Source organism: Dermacentor silvarum, chromosome 9, assembly GCF_013339745.2.
Source record: "Dermacentor silvarum isolate Dsil-2018 chromosome 9, BIME_Dsil_1.4, whole genome shotgun sequence".
In the NCBI taxonomy this organism is placed as follows: domain Eukaryota; kingdom Metazoa; phylum Arthropoda; class Arachnida; order Ixodida; family Ixodidae; genus Dermacentor; species Dermacentor silvarum.
The window spans coordinates 86,967,369-86,983,400 of NC_051162.1; positions in this window are offsets into that span (position 1 = coordinate 86,967,369).

The window sequence follows — 16,032 nt, forward strand, 5'->3', positions numbered from 1 at the left end:
TACTGTCCACCTTTAACGAAGTCACAAAGCATTATCAACTTGCTCGCAGGGCAGTTCCGGTGCCCACCGAAATCTATAACGGCCTCAATCGGTTACGCTTAGGTTATTACAAACGCACTAGTATCACAGCCTCTCGATCTATAGTTGTTTCACGGAGGTCTCTCCTGCGTGTCCCGACTGCGGCGGATACAGCGATTTTAACCATATGCTCTGGGAGTGCCCCTCTTTACAGGACCACACAGATCAAGGGATACCGCAAGACACATTTATTTATGATATAGAGTCATGATGGTCGATCAACTCAAGGCAGTCCAGAAGGCCCACGATGCGGCGGTGAGGCTTGGCCTCCCTCCCGACGTGGGAGCGGCCCGCGGTCCTCCCTCCATGAAAAGACAGGTAATACTGCAGGACGTGAATAAAGTTTACTACCTACATACCTAAAATATTGAAAAAAAGCCACTATTACACCAGTGGTGATATTTGACTCATCATCGGTTTTCTAAAAAAAGCGGCGATCGATTTTCATTAAACTTTTACACAACGCCAACTCTGGTCTGATAAATATATTACGCAAGAATGAGCGGCATTCTTAAATCTTAGGATAACAATTGAGCTAATTTTAGTGTACTGTAAGGCCATTGCTATAACCTGTGTATTTAAAATCTTAAAAGTGCATTGGCATTTATTATTTTGGCATCATATATTTATCTATCGCTTGCGAACACGTAGTTTGTGGTAGTAAAACATGACAGCCAATGTGTCTTTTCTGAATCTGCGAGCCAGGAGTTGCGTCAACTTAAGTTTCCACTGTTCCTATTTCCGTAATTGTCTGCGTTAAGTCGAGGAATCAAGCACGCGAGCGCGTGCTCAGCGAGCTTTTTAACGCTCGTTTGTAAAAAAAAAACTGGTTCGGCCCTACTCGAATCAAGTGTGCTATTCTGAAGTGCTTCGCGTCAATGTGACCGATGCACAGCTTGCGGGGAAGGCACTAAAACGCCACAGAGTTGCTGGAGTCATCTGGGGTGTGGCAGGACTGTCGCTATAGCAATCCCCATTATTGGTATTTTCACTAAACTTTTTTCTATAAGGCAAAAAAGCATTTCGCACCATGCAACCAAGACTGCACCTACGTCTTTTCGTACACAGAAGAAAGGATTCACTGAGAAAAAAGTGCGAAAAGCTCGTTATCGAGCAGCAAAATTAGGCAACCTGAAATAGAGAATACAGTTTTCTACAACAAGGCGGCTTGGTGTACACCTATATAACCTCTATTACGGAACTATAGCGAATTGAATTGATTCAGGCGTAGCTACGCACGAACAAGAAGGATGACCTACCCGTTTCCGTCGTTAATGACACAGGTATATAAATTTGTATCATGAGCTTACCACCGGGCACGGCCAAAGAAAATCCTCACCACCCCCGAGTAGCATGCTGTCCGTGTCCGTGGCGGTGTAACTGCGGCCACGCTCTGGATGTGCGCTTCACTTGGGAGCGTTGGTGGCCTCCACACGACCGTTTTAATCCATTTTTTTCAAAAGATGAAGCGCCAACAGTGACAGCACATTAGGAAGGAACAAAGACAGGACAGCCGCTTCATCTTTTGAAAGCTATGCACCAACTAGCCCCACAACGTGTTTTACTGTTTTCATCCATGTTGTTGGCCGCAGTCCACACGAGTTTCTTCTCTGAACGTTCAACTACAGTTGACTGATTGACCGATGTGGAACATGACTTGCCCGCTTCACTCACCTTCAAGAGACAGTCGAGCCCCATTTTATTTTCCGCTGGGTTTGTTCGTATCCAACACCAAACATTGTCCGAAGCATCGCCGTACCCAGCCCCATGTATCGAATGTCGACTATGTTGACAGTGCCAGTCCCCGTGTCCTCTGTCACCCAAAGTTTCCTTTGACCATTTCATTGTGTTTATTGCGGCAAATGAGACTTGCCTTCTTTTCTAGAATTTCGGACTATGTCTTCAACTTGTCCCGAAAGGCCAAGCTGTCGCGACACTCTACTCATCACAGGCGTGCCTTGTTTCGTCGTTGTCGCCTACTCCACTTGCTGTCAGCGCTTCAGTCCCAAACGATGCCGACGAAGCCACTCCTTCGTGGGTAGACAATGTCCTCACGAAGATTATTGCGCCGCATTATCTGCCATCACAAGTGGAAAGAGAGAGATATAATTTATTTGAAAGATGGCAGAGAGGTCGGCCTGAGCTAGCGCGCAATGATCAAACGTAACCTTCAAACATGGCGTATACACGGGCTATCTACCTCTAAGTCACGGGTGGGCTTACTTATTGTTACAACCAGAGCGCCAAGTTATCAACAAGAAGTTGAGAACACGCTTACCACACGTTAATATTTAGACGTCAACGAGTCCGTGGACGTCACCTATTAGGTAAATTGAATCAAAATTTGAAAACTGCTCAAGGCAAGTTTTTCTACAGGTTAAGAGCAATTGTATGAAATGCTTGAAAAGCTTCCCTGCTTGATGACAGAAAAAAAGCGCTCGTGAAATAGCATTTCCACAATGTTACTGAAAATTGCTCCCTATGCCATTGAAAAGGTCATAAATAGAGGCAGTCGATTTCAGCGAACCCTTCGTCTGTGAACTCAGCTCCTGCATAGCAGCTTTCCCTCACTGCAAAGACCACCACCTTATTTTCATTTGCCTTCCTTGTCATAAAATAACTGCATTCACCCAATTCGAGGAACCAGACAAGAGGCAGTTATAGGCGATCTGGGTAGGGATAAACGAGCGGTCATGTTAAAGTTAATGTAGAAATTGCAAAAAAATTATATTATAATAAATACGAGGTAATTTAAGTTCTGTGTTAGTACAGAAGGGACAGTGCACATGGATTATATACATAATTTTTGACTTTAACTGCTGTGTGACTTACGACCCTACTTTTTTCTATGAGATCATAATTATAATGGTGGTTGTGGAATTCCAACTACGTTACATGCACAGACTTTAGCACTCTCAAATATTCCCCTAACGAAGTACTCTAAAGACATGATAACATGCACAGCTTTATGTAACCTTTTATTCGCCTGTGCGTGGATAAAGGCGTATGCTAATCCTGATTTTTTGTTCAACGTTGTTCAACATTTTAGTATTTCAATATAATCGACGCGATAATCTTGGTGCATCCTGTTTATTTTGTTCCTTTTGAGTGCTATAAATATATGGTCTCTTTGGGTCAGTGAAACAATCTTGACAACCAGTGTAAAACACCAAGTTTTCTTTCAGGCCATTCAGCAGAACAATGTGCAAGCGCCTACCAAGCCGACGTGAATGCCGCGTGGCACTGGGCAGAGGGAATAGGGCTAAAATGCAACCATCGGACTAACTTTGGTCGCTGGGTATGTGCCACTCTGCAATGATCCTTTTTGTCGCCAAGACGGCTTTCTGTGTGTGGGCCACTTTGAATTGACAAAAATCATAAAAGTTGTCGCGTACTAGGCGGTGTCGAAAGCGCGCTATACACAGGTTGATCATATTTAGGATTTGAGGAATTTGAAAAAATAGCCTTTTGAAGCCAACATAACTCAATTCTTGCACTGATTGTTTGCATAGGTGGACATTATCTGCACAAAATAAGAAACACATATTCAACTAATTGCCATACATTCACTAATTATCCTGTAAAATAATTTTCTCATGGCATATATTGCAATGAAGAATTGTAGCCGGTGAGATTGCAAGGCGTATCCACTGAGAATCATTTTCCAGACTAACGCCAGTAATATATGCGCCACAAAGCTAGCGGTGAAAATGCAACGTTCCTCTTACATTTTTAACAAAATGCTCTTCTGTGCATTCAAGCACAAATTTACTGGAACGCCCATGTGTTTCGTTCCACACTTTTGGAACAAATATCTCGAAACAGGTGTAATCCTGGCGATTCATTTCGAATGGATACGACTAGCAAGCTCGCTAGCTTCAATTCAAAAATTGCAAAATTTGACGTAAAGAAATTAGGTATGAAGGTTATTAGTGAACCCGCAGGGGCGTCTGCGTCAGCAGGCGTTTGGTGTGTTGCGACACCACGGACCCGAGCACATGAGGGTTGGCCCTCCCGCGTTTAACCGTACGTGGCTTAGCCGGTCCGGGAAAAGGGGATCCTGGGGGTTGAGCCGATGCCGAGTGCTTGGACCTTTACAGCTCCTCGCGGAGGCAACACACCTCTTTGGCCTCGGCTTCACGTAGACGGCACCCCCGCACTGACCCACCCGGGGGAAATCGTGGTCGTCTTTTCCTGTCCCTCTCCTCAATCTATTGCTTTCCTATCAACTTTGCTTATCTGTCCTGTTATCTCCTTTCTTCCTAATTTTTCTATCTCTTCTAGGCGGCTTGGGTTAACCTGGTGCTCTATATCCAACCTTGAGTATGGCGCATTGGGTTATAGCAGCGATGCACGGCTGGCGTGTGCAAGTCATTGCTTTGTTAAACTTGTAGCGTCCCCTTGTTGGGCTCCGTGGTGGGTGGCTGCCATTGCTGCCGAAGCAACTTCATCAAGCATGCATAGAGCATCTTTCCCTTTGCTTCCTGATCGTACCGCTGCAAAGCGAGTACGCACCGAAGGTTTCCTGAACTTTTTCGTCCATCACAAAGAATCTTTCCCACGCTGCCACGTAATCCGCAGCGATAAACCTGAAAAACTAGTAAGAGTTATTTCACCTTTCCTTGTCTCGAAATCCCTAACAGACACCATTGGACCAGGCTATAAAGCTACCAAGATGGCAAGCGGCGATCTCCTCCTTGAGGTTCGTGACAAGCTGCAGCACGAAAAGCTTGCAAAAACTCACAGCGTTTGCTGACATCCCAGTAACAGTGTCCCCACATCGCTCTCTGAACACAGTCCGAGGCGTGATCTCAGATCCGGACTTGATAGAACTAACCGAAGCAGAACTACTGGAGGGTTGGCAAGACCAAAATGTTATTGAAGTAAAAAGAATAAAAATCCGACGAGACAACAACGAAATACCAACAAAACATCTGATAATTACATTTTCTTCTAGTGTTCTCCCAGAGACCCTCGAAACAGGTTATACTAAAACCCGCGTCAGGCCCTACATTCCCAATCCTCGACGTTGTTTCAAATGCCAGAAGTACGGCCACGGCTCGCAAAGCTGCCGAGGTCAACTCACCTGCGCAAAATGTGGTGACAAAGGTCACCCCTCCGATAACTGTTCTGGTACACCCCACTGTGTGAACTGCGAAGGCGACCACCCGGCATATTCCCGATCTTGTGAAACGTGGAAAAAAGAGAAAGAAATAATTACCTTGAAAATCAAAGAAAATATATCATTCAAAGAAGCCGAAAAAGGTGCTCAGTTTTCCACAGTACCGCTTACGCCGAGGCGGCGCGTCAGGGGGCAGCGCTGCATCGGCTTCCGCCACTTCCCCGGCCCGTGCGCAGCGAGCCTGCGGCTATGGCACCTGCCCCCATGGTGGCAGTAGGTAAAACTACTCCACCCACCCAGCAAAAGAGCTCGGCGACTCCTGGGCCGTCGGGACACAAGGCCTCTACTCACCAGTCGAGGCCTGAAACACGAATAAGCCGCCTGCAAGGGCGGGCATCCAGCGCCTCCCGAAGGCAATGGATACAACACCGGCACCACAGGTGCCGAAAGAGCAGCGCGGTTCTCTCGACCGCGCCAAAAAAGAAAAACAAAAGATCATGGGTCCAGGCAAGGACACATGAATCTAAATTTCAATGTCTCCCTAACTCACAGAACACATCCTTTACAACACCACAATGGCCACACAGATAATGCACTGGAATATCAGAGGACTAATCCGTAATCTAGACGACATAACTGAACTGTTATCTCGATATCAGCCAAAGGTGTTCTGTGTCCAGGAGACACATCTAAATCCCAAACCAAGCTAATTTTCTCCGGCAGTACGCCATATTTCGCAAGGACCGAGACGAAGCTGTTGCCTCGTCTGGCGGGGTGGCAATTATTGTCGACAGGTCCGTCGCTTGCCAACAGTTGGCCCTACAGACGCCTCTCGAGGCCGTGTCCGTGCGAGCAATATTGTTTACAAGCTCATAACCATTTGCTCCATTTATATACCGCCCAATTACCAACTCAGAAAAACGGAATTTTACAGTCTCATAGACCAGCTCCCAGAACCATTCGTGATCACCGGCGATTTTAACGCTCATCACACAATTTGGGGGGACTCCCGGTGCGACACCAGAGGCCGCCTAATAGAAAACTTTCGTGTATCCTCTAGCACGTGTCTCTTCAACAAAAAAGAGCCCACGTATTACAATATACAGCATAATTCATATTCCTCAATAGATTTATCAATGGGCTCTGCGGCCATCTTTCCGTACTTGGAATGAAGTGTAATAAAAAATCCCTTCGGAAGTGACCACTTCTCTGTGACGCTAAAGCTGATACAGCAACAGCAACACGAATGCCCTCCAAAGTGTCCTCGGTGGAAGCTAATCATCGGCCGACTGGGACCATTTTAAAGAAGCAAGTTATTTATCACAAGATTTTATCAGTCGATTTAGCATAGACGACGCGGTTGCGTATTTTACCGCTTTTATAATAGACGCAGCAGAAAAATGCATTCCACAGACAAATGGCAACTCATGCAAAAGACGAGTCAGTTGGTGGAACGATGACTGCAGAGAGGCGCGTAAGAAACAAAATAAAGCATGGGGCATTCTCCATCGATATCCTAATGTGGAGAACCTTATTGCTTTCAAACACATTAAATCTCAGGGAAGGAGGACTCGAAGGCAAGCAAGAAGGGCAAGCTGGGAGAGGTTTCTCTCTGGTATTATTCGTTCACTCAGGAAGGGAAAGTCTGGAATGGATGGGCTGAGAAGGTTGAAAGGGCAACAAATCCATCCGTTGCCCTTGGTAAATGAACAAGGAAACAGTCTCAAGGACCAGGCCGACGCTCTTGGTGAGCACTTTGAGTGGGTATCTAGCTCCACGCACTATTCTTTGTCTTTTCTGAAATTCAAAGAAACGGAGGAACGGAAGTCATTTAACCGTAAATGTAGCCCAAACGAACCATTTAACCGGCCTTTCTGCGTTGCCGAGCTGCAAGCCTCCCTAAACTCATGTCAGAACTCTGCTCCGGGTCCCGACAGAGTTATGTATGAGATGATTAAACAACTTCACCGAGACACACAAATCACACTGCTGGCACTCTTTAATACTCTCTGGACAGCTGGACACCTTCCATCATTATGGAAAGAAGCTATTGTAATCCCTGTGGTAAAACAGGGTAAGGATCCCGGCTCAGTAACAAGCTATCGCCCGATAGCGCTAACAAGTTGTCTCTGCAAGTTGTTTGAAAAAATGATCAATCGTCGCCTTCTACATTACCTCGAATCAAACAAAATGCTTGATCCGTACCAATGCGGATTCAGAGAAGGCCGGTCAACAACCGACCACCTCGTGCGTGTCGAGGTTAATATTCGCGATGCCTTTGTCCATAAACAGTTCTTTTTATCGATATTTCTCGACATGGAAAAGGCTTATGACACCACGTGGCGCTATGGAATCCTCCGAGACCTGTCACAAATGGGTATCAGGGGGAACATGCTGAATGTTATTGAGAGCTACCTCTCGAAACGCACTTTCCGCGTAAAAATAGGCAACGTACTCTTGCGTCCATTCACACAGGAAACTGGGGTACCCCAGGGAGGCATCCTGAGCTGTACGCTTTTTATTGTGAAGATGAACACGCTTCGTTATTCGCTACCTCCAGCCATTTTCTATTCTGTTTATGTAGACGACGTACAGATAGGTTTTAAATCCTGTAGCCTTGCAGCCTGCGAGAGGCAAATACAGCTTGGGCTTAAGAAAGTATCCAAATGGGCAGACAAAAATGGGTTCAAGGTCAATCCACATAAAGGTTCCTGTGTCCTTTTTTCAAGAAAAAGAGGTCTACTCCCTGATCCCACTATCGAACTGCAAGGACAGCACATTCCTGTGAACAAAGAACATAGATTCCTGGGCATCATACTCGACTCAAAACTAAGTTTCATTCCCCACATAAAATACTTGAAGGCCAAGTGCCTGAATACAATGAACATACTGAAAATTCTCTCGCACACAAGTTGGGGTAGTGACAGAAGATGCTTAATGAATCTCTACAAAAGTCTTGTACGATCGCGTTTAGACTACGGGTCTGTCGTGTATCAATCTGCTGCCCCGAGTACCCACAGGAGCTTTCAGAACTAGCCCGGTACCAAGTCTATATGTAGAATCCAATGAGTGGTCACTCGAGCTGCAAAGATCGTTGTCCAGTATCATGTATTTTCTGAAGGCACACTCTGACCGTGAACATCCTTGTAACAAAACCGTAAACGATATAACTTGTGCCACACTTTTCCAGAATCGTCCAACAGTGAGAGAACCCTTTTCATTGCGCGTGAGGAACCTCAGCGAAGCAATGGCTGTTCCACTTCTTGAAAACCCTCTAATGGCTCCAGCCATGCCAGTAGCACCGTGGCTGTGGCAGCTCATAAAATGTGACACATCGTTCATAGAGGTTACGAAACACGCACCAGAGGCACATATTAAAATGCATTTTCTGGAACTCCGGTCCAAGTATTCGTGCACAGAATTTTACACCGATGCTTCTAAATCTCATGCTGGCGTTTCTTAAGCTGCAGCCGGCCCATCCTTCTCGGTATCCGGCTGTTTGCACCCGGAAACAAGTATCTTTACGGCAGAAGCCTACGCACTTTTGTCGGCAGTTAGACACACCAAGGAAATAAAGCTACAAAGAGGAATAATTTTTACAGATTCATTAAGCGTTGTGAAAAGCCTCAACTCTCTACAAAGGAATAAAAATCCTGTTTTTACAGAACTGTATTCAGTGCTCTGCGCTTTGTACGCATCTCATCAACATATCACAATATGCTGGGTACCTGGCCACAGAGGCATCGAAGGTAATATGCTTGCCGACAGTATGGCTACATCAGTAAACAAAAAACTAAGCAATTTTTCCATAACTGTTCCTGTCATGGATTTAAAGCCCTTCATTCGCAAGAAATTGAGGGGTCATTGGCAACGTACTTGGGACACTGAGGAATTTAATAAACTCCATGTTATAAAGCCAAGCGTGGGAAACTGGCCTCCAGTAACGAAAGTACGACAAACTGAGGTTATTTTCTGCCGTCTTAGGATAGGCCACACCTATGGCACTCATTCCTATCTACTGACCGGTGATAATCCTCCTACATGTAATAAATGTGGCGAGATGCTTACGGTCCTTCACGTCTTGTTGGAGTGTCGGGAAACAGAAGTCCAAAGAAAAAGGTACTTTGCCATGGCATATAGACAACACATTCCACTCCACCCGGCAATGTTTCTCGGCGCTAAACCACTTTTTGACAATAAGTTAGTTTTAATGTTTTTACGAGAGATTGGAACACTGCATGTTATCAGCCCAAGGTATACGTAGCACATCCTCCCACTAGAGGCTGCTGCTGCGATTGCATTTCTCTAAAGCACGTGCCTCCCAGCCCTTGCGTTCAAGGGCCCACTGGTGAGGTACGAGTGCTATTGCTACTCATACGTTTGATTAATCATCCCTTTGAAACAGAACTTTTATGCTCATAGTATACATCACTAGCTCATAGTATACATCACTAGTCAGTCATTATTTTAACACCTGAATATTTTGCGCACTTTACAGCGACTAATTTTTAGGCCTCTCTACAGCCAAATCACATCTGCCATTCGCTATCCAGATTTAGAAATCTGACATTAGTCACGCTTTGTACCTTTGAGAAATAATTCATTGTTTTTTGCCTGGCGCTCTTTGGCCATAACTGGCCCTTGCGCCAATAAAATTCACAAATCATCATCATCAGGTTATTAGTGAATGTTTGTTAATTAGTTAAATATGTGTTTCGATTTCTCGTGCTATATAATAATGTCCGCCTCAAGAAATAGTCGAGCTCAAGGACAAGAATTGTGCGATCTGTCAGTGGCTATTTTTAAAAATGTTTAAAGACTAGTAAATGATCGCCGTGTATACTCAGACTAGGTTGTCTGAATATACAGGGTGTCCCAACTATCATGCACCAAGAATTCAAAATATACAAGCGCCGCGTAGCTGGACATAACCAAGGTAATGCTGTTTGTCGTCGTTTAGAGATACTCATATTGTGTATCCATTCCGGCTTCTTACATAATTGGTCCTGATAATGAATTGTGTTCCAATTATTGCTATTCGATAAAAAGATCCAATGAGAAAATTGTAGCGCAGCATGAAAAACTCCCGATACAGCTTTCTGCTGTTCAATATGTTCTACATATATGCATTTTCTCAAGCTTGAAATTTCGAACACTGTAGACACATAGCGGCCAATAACGGTCAAGCAGGCCGTGTTATAAACGATCACACTCTTGAAATACTAATACTACATCCAAGATTCACCTCTTTAGCATCACACGCCTACCAGTCAGATTGAAAACTGACTCCGTTGTACCATCAGCATCTGATAGCACTGTGTTCAGTCATGAAGTCAATTGAGCAAGCTGCTGTGGAAGATCATTAAGACGCCGCCTGAAATCAAACAGCATATTCGCTTTTTCGTTTTCAACTACGTCGATCCAAGTTCTTCAGAATAAATATTGTGGTAAACTGGTTTATGTGTTAAATAAACATATCTTTTGACATTTGAGAGCAATCACAACAGTCGCACCACAAGCACACAATTGCAGCATTGAACAGTTCAATCAGCCTTTATGGCACTTTAGAGGGCAAATTTTATTTTAGAAATACATTCAAGTTTCACTCAGAAAGAAACAACAACTACGCATTGGTTTCTTTCTTTGCTTTCGTTCTTTAGTGGTGTATTCAGGACAATATGTAGAGTAGCAGGCCAGAGCAAACTAAAGCTCAAGCCGACCTCTCTGCCTTTCTGCAAATAAACATCCCTATCTCTTGTCGTAGGGCCGGGGCAAGGCTACCATGGCTTTCGGTTACCTCTGCAATGAGCCGGAACGAATAATCACTCTTTAAAATTGCGTCGGAGGTTTCCTAATCACTGTAAACGATATTTGGAAATTTCAATGATGAAATTCCGGTGTGATACAAAAAGATTGTCTTACTAATATTTTCCCAGTTCGCATGATTGGTTTATTTCTCCTTACCTAAATTATCAGTTTAGAAAATTTGAAAAGTAAAATTCACCTTTGTAACATTCATACATTCTATGTCTACACCGACTAGAAGCAAAGCATACAACGCGGTAATGAGATCAAAATTTCGACGCGTCTGAATGGCTCACTGCATATGCGGGCAAATTTTCTTGCGGATTTTCAAATGAAATCTGTCTGGCTTACTAAGCGGCTCAATTATAGCATGGGCCAATGGGAGCTGTATATGAAAAAAAATATTTCTTTATAGAAAGGTGCCTCCCAGAGTAGTTTGTCGCGCCGTTTCATACACATGGCACATAACAACATGGTAGGAAATTGATAATACAAAGCACACAACCATTGAAACGGACATTGTACAAACATGAAAACACTGCCACTTGAAGCCGGGTACTGGGCGTGCCAACCAAACACGCTAACGACTACACCGCATCACCACGCTGGCACCGAGGAATGGCGTATCAACTTCTAGATACATTTGTGTTTCCAAGGCTGTCGTTTTATGTCGATGGTGCCCCGTTGGCGATCGTGCGTGGTATACATATAGTTGGTGTAAGTGTTGCCGATGCTAAGGTTGTTGGTGATAGAGTAAAGATGTATTTAAATGAGTAGCAGTATACAAAACCGCTTTCAAAAACAGTCATGTGGGGCGGAAAGGCTCAACGGGGTAAGATTACCGAGCACGGACGGGGGCTGCGCCAAAAGAAAACCTTCTTCGCCAGGCGAATGTAGTTCTTCAATGCTTGTCCTTTATTCGTTATGCTGCGGATTGTTCGCTACAATCGCTCTTTAACCGCCAACTTGGCTTAGTCTGAAGAACCTTCAGCCTCGTTCGCAATTTTCAGTGAGCCGCGAACAACATGCACAGAACAACTATAATAAACTGCACCTGCTGCAAGGTTGCACTGCCTCGAAGGTATAACGGAAATATGGCTCCACCATTATAGGCATCGAATACAAGGGTGGGATTTCGCACGCACGTGTAAGTTTGTTCAACCGACAAATTATTTCCATTCACCTCCGGTGGTGGCAACAGGGAAAACCTGTCCGTAAGACAGACATATAGCTTTTGTGAGTACGAGAAAAATTCCCTTGAACCATACCTGTTATGACTCTCCGTTGTGGTTATTGATTCAGTGTTTATTTCGAAGTAGCAATCCGCGTCGGTATCTCTCCCCGTGAGCCTACACATAAATGCATCGCAAATATCGGAAGCTTCATTGCTTTGCACACTCTAGCTTGTCTTCACCTCTTCACCTGCCCAGCGCATATGAGGTTGTGGTGGTAACTAGCTACCGTGGCCATAATTGCAGTGCCGTCGAGGTTAAATGAACGAAGGAAAAAAAGAAATCGAGTCTTGTTTAAAAATATTTATTGATGGGCTAAGCCTACAGAAATTGCTGTGGTGTACAAGGGGCGCAGTACGGGAGAGCTACGGAATAATTGTGGAAGTCTACAGTTATTTAGCGCGCATCGAAAGAATAACACAATCGTTTTCTAATTTCTTCGGAATGCGACAGGTGCGTCAAAAACGCTAGTCACCTTATTTGCGTTAAACTCTCATTGGAACAACGAATCAGCTGTTTCTAAATGTCATATAATCAGGCGGGATGTTTCCGGCGTATCCAAACTTACAACGGCTCAATTCCTAGCCTTGCAAGCCGATATTATCGACGCAAAATAATATAACCGCAATTTCACCATAGACTCTCGCGCTACATTTGTATGATCAAAAGCGGCACAATGAGAATTTTCTGCTACCTGGAATGCAAGTGATTCTTCGTGCGGAAGGCGAGCACATTCATGCGCAAACTACTTTTACATATGTCAGTATAAAAAAGGACTGTATAGACTGTATTAAAGTACACGCGCTGTACTAAGTGGCACAACACCATTGTGATATTTCTGACAAAGCAAGGTATGCCATGAAGTGGTTGCAAGCATGTGAGATGGGCTGCATGCTTGCATACAAAATTATCTCGAAGCAGAGACAGAATTCTAATTTATGTATTGTGTACATTAGTTGAGTGTCTATCCTTCGTTATATCAATTGCACCCTATATACACAGTTATTAAAAATATAAGTATTTCTCCTGCCGCCTGAAGTATGCTTTAGCTAGTGCTCACTTCATTTGTGTACGGGATCTGAATCCATGCTGTAGATTCGTGCTTACATGTTTATGCAGACATAGACACAAAACATTGATTTTAAGCAGAATGATTTACTTACCAATACACTAAAGTGCCGAGAATAGTTTAACTACAGGTCTTTAACACAAAATGAGGAATTATATACCAAGCTTCGAGAGTAACAAGTAAAAGACAAACTGCAACAGGAAATACAAAACCAGATTGCCAGTGTTCGTGACTACAGTTTTTAAAATGTGAAACAGGCATAACGCATGAACTTGCATCAGGTTTTGCACGGTTGTTCCCGACAGAAGTTGGGCCTTTCTGTTCGCCGTCTCTCGTTCATTAAAAAAAAAAACGTTTGTTTAGAAACAAGGTTATGGAAAATAGCAGATATCTACATCAGGAATAGAACACAGATACGTTTTAAACTTACTCTACGGTCACATTTTCTATAGATAAGTTATCTAACGAGGAATCTATACAGCTAAGCGCTCGCAGATTTATTGAACAAATAGCAATCTATGACTAGCATTAAAAATAAAGAATGAAAGTTCTGCATGAAAATGTACGTATATAAATTGAAGAACCGCTCTGGGAGCCAAGCTAGTTAACATATATTTTTTCTTGCGGTGAACACTCCGTATACATGCCGCAGTGTTTGGGTGACCGCAGAGAGATTTCAGTTAAGTTTTTATGTACCCATCGATAATAGGAGAAAAAAGCCTTTTAAAATGTGCTTCATTTTGACATAATTGCTTCGTCATCACAAACACATGCGATATACTTCGTACATGTTAAGAATTATACGTCCTGATGTTTCCTGCAGCTGTAGGCGAGCGTCATACCTAGAAGGAAAAATAAATTCCGCACAGTCTTGGACAATTTTAAAACCTGTTTCACCTTGGCCCTATTAGGACTATGTTCTGTTCAATGGTTGTTTGATGCAACATATTATGGTGACCTTTCACGAAGCAGATCCTAATGTTAACTGTAAATGTCTGAGGCTAAGAGAAAACAATCCGATACCTATTATCTGACTGTCCTCATTGTGGTCTGCCTTGAAAACCAAACTCGACTGCACGTAATTGCACCTTATTGTGGGAGAGAACCATTGTCCAGACTGTGTTCCACACCTTTGCTTCGACCTGTTACTTGACATGCGGGCTGTTGCTTTAGTGCATGGCATCGCATTGATGTGCACACATTATTTACCTTTTTTTTATTTAAAATCTTGGCTCTCTTGTTTCTTTCCATTCCCTTTATATCCTCTTTCCCCAGCACAGAGTAGGTCGCTTTCATTTACACTGTTTAACCAGCCGGTCTGCCTATCTTTCTTCCTCCTTCCTCCAAGAGCACGTGCCAGCATTATAAAACTAGGTGTGAATGATTTACTGCAGAAAGCACGGCATTGTATAACACACTTCACATGTGCATAACTCATAAGAGAACGTGAACGACATGCGAATGTGCTCCACCGTTGAAGTTGCAGTATTGAATTTGAGATTTCACTGGTATTATTATCCCCATAGTCCATCCCTACTTAATCTTAACACAATGAGCGCAGACGTAGTGTAAGCAAAGAAACCAAGCTGTGATAATATGTGAACACACTTATTACTCTACGCAAATAACTAAAGCGAGCAACATACGTTCAGTTGAGTTTTTACTATTATACACAACCATATTTCGCAAATACTTGGCCTCCTCGAAATCAACTGAATGTTGTGGGGCTTACGGTTGATTTCACAGTCATATTTCTTCACAGTTGCGGGTAATAACTATTCGGCCCACATTGTCATTTGACACTCGGGGCGCGAATGTACACGGCGCGAATAGTGTATATTCTGGAAGGTATGCAAACGCTTGCTATTACGCTGGAATCTTCGAAGAGTCTTGAATAAATGGCCGAAACACTTTACTGCTGATTAGATGTTTTGATTTTCTGTTCTTTGTGTAACACAAGTGCACCAATACTATTGCCTAGAGCTCTTCTTGGGCACTTTCAGAAATAAATGAAATTAAATATGTCGACGACCATCGCATGCGCTCCTCTCTATCCTTCCGTCTGGATTTAGATTGTTTTTGTGGTTGCAGGCTTGTCCCATAAAGAGCTGGTGTTAAGACCTATCGTTGTGCTATAGTTTATTGTTTCACCATTGCAACAACGTGACAGTATGCCATATACCTGATGAACGTTCTCCAAGCTTTGCGTGGTAAACGGTAAAATTACAATTAGGATAAGCAGCACTTGCTAGTTTTTGCTGCATTTATAATCTTTAGGCATGGTGGTTCTTTTGTCGTACCTGTATATTGCTGATGAAACATACTGATTCTTTCAGATGCCCACCGAGTTTGTACTTTCCGATAATATTACCGTCCCATGATTACGCCATTGCTTGACGAAAGTGAAAAACGCCTTTACAAAACAAATGTACGTGTGGTCCATTATAGCTAAGGAATGAATAAAATTCAGCATGTGACATATATTTTTATTGAACCTTTAAATTGTTTCTCAATAGTTCAGTTCACATTTCCATCAAATTCCACTACATTGTCTCTTTAAAAGGTTTTATTATTGTAATGACGACAGAACTTGTGCATCGGTATGCGAGAACAATAACTACCACGGGGCACTGTCTTGCCTATCTGTCGATTTTTGTTCTTGTAGCGCACGTTCACTATAAATGACGTGGTGTTCCCAAACATTTATTCCGAAGTGACACTTACTT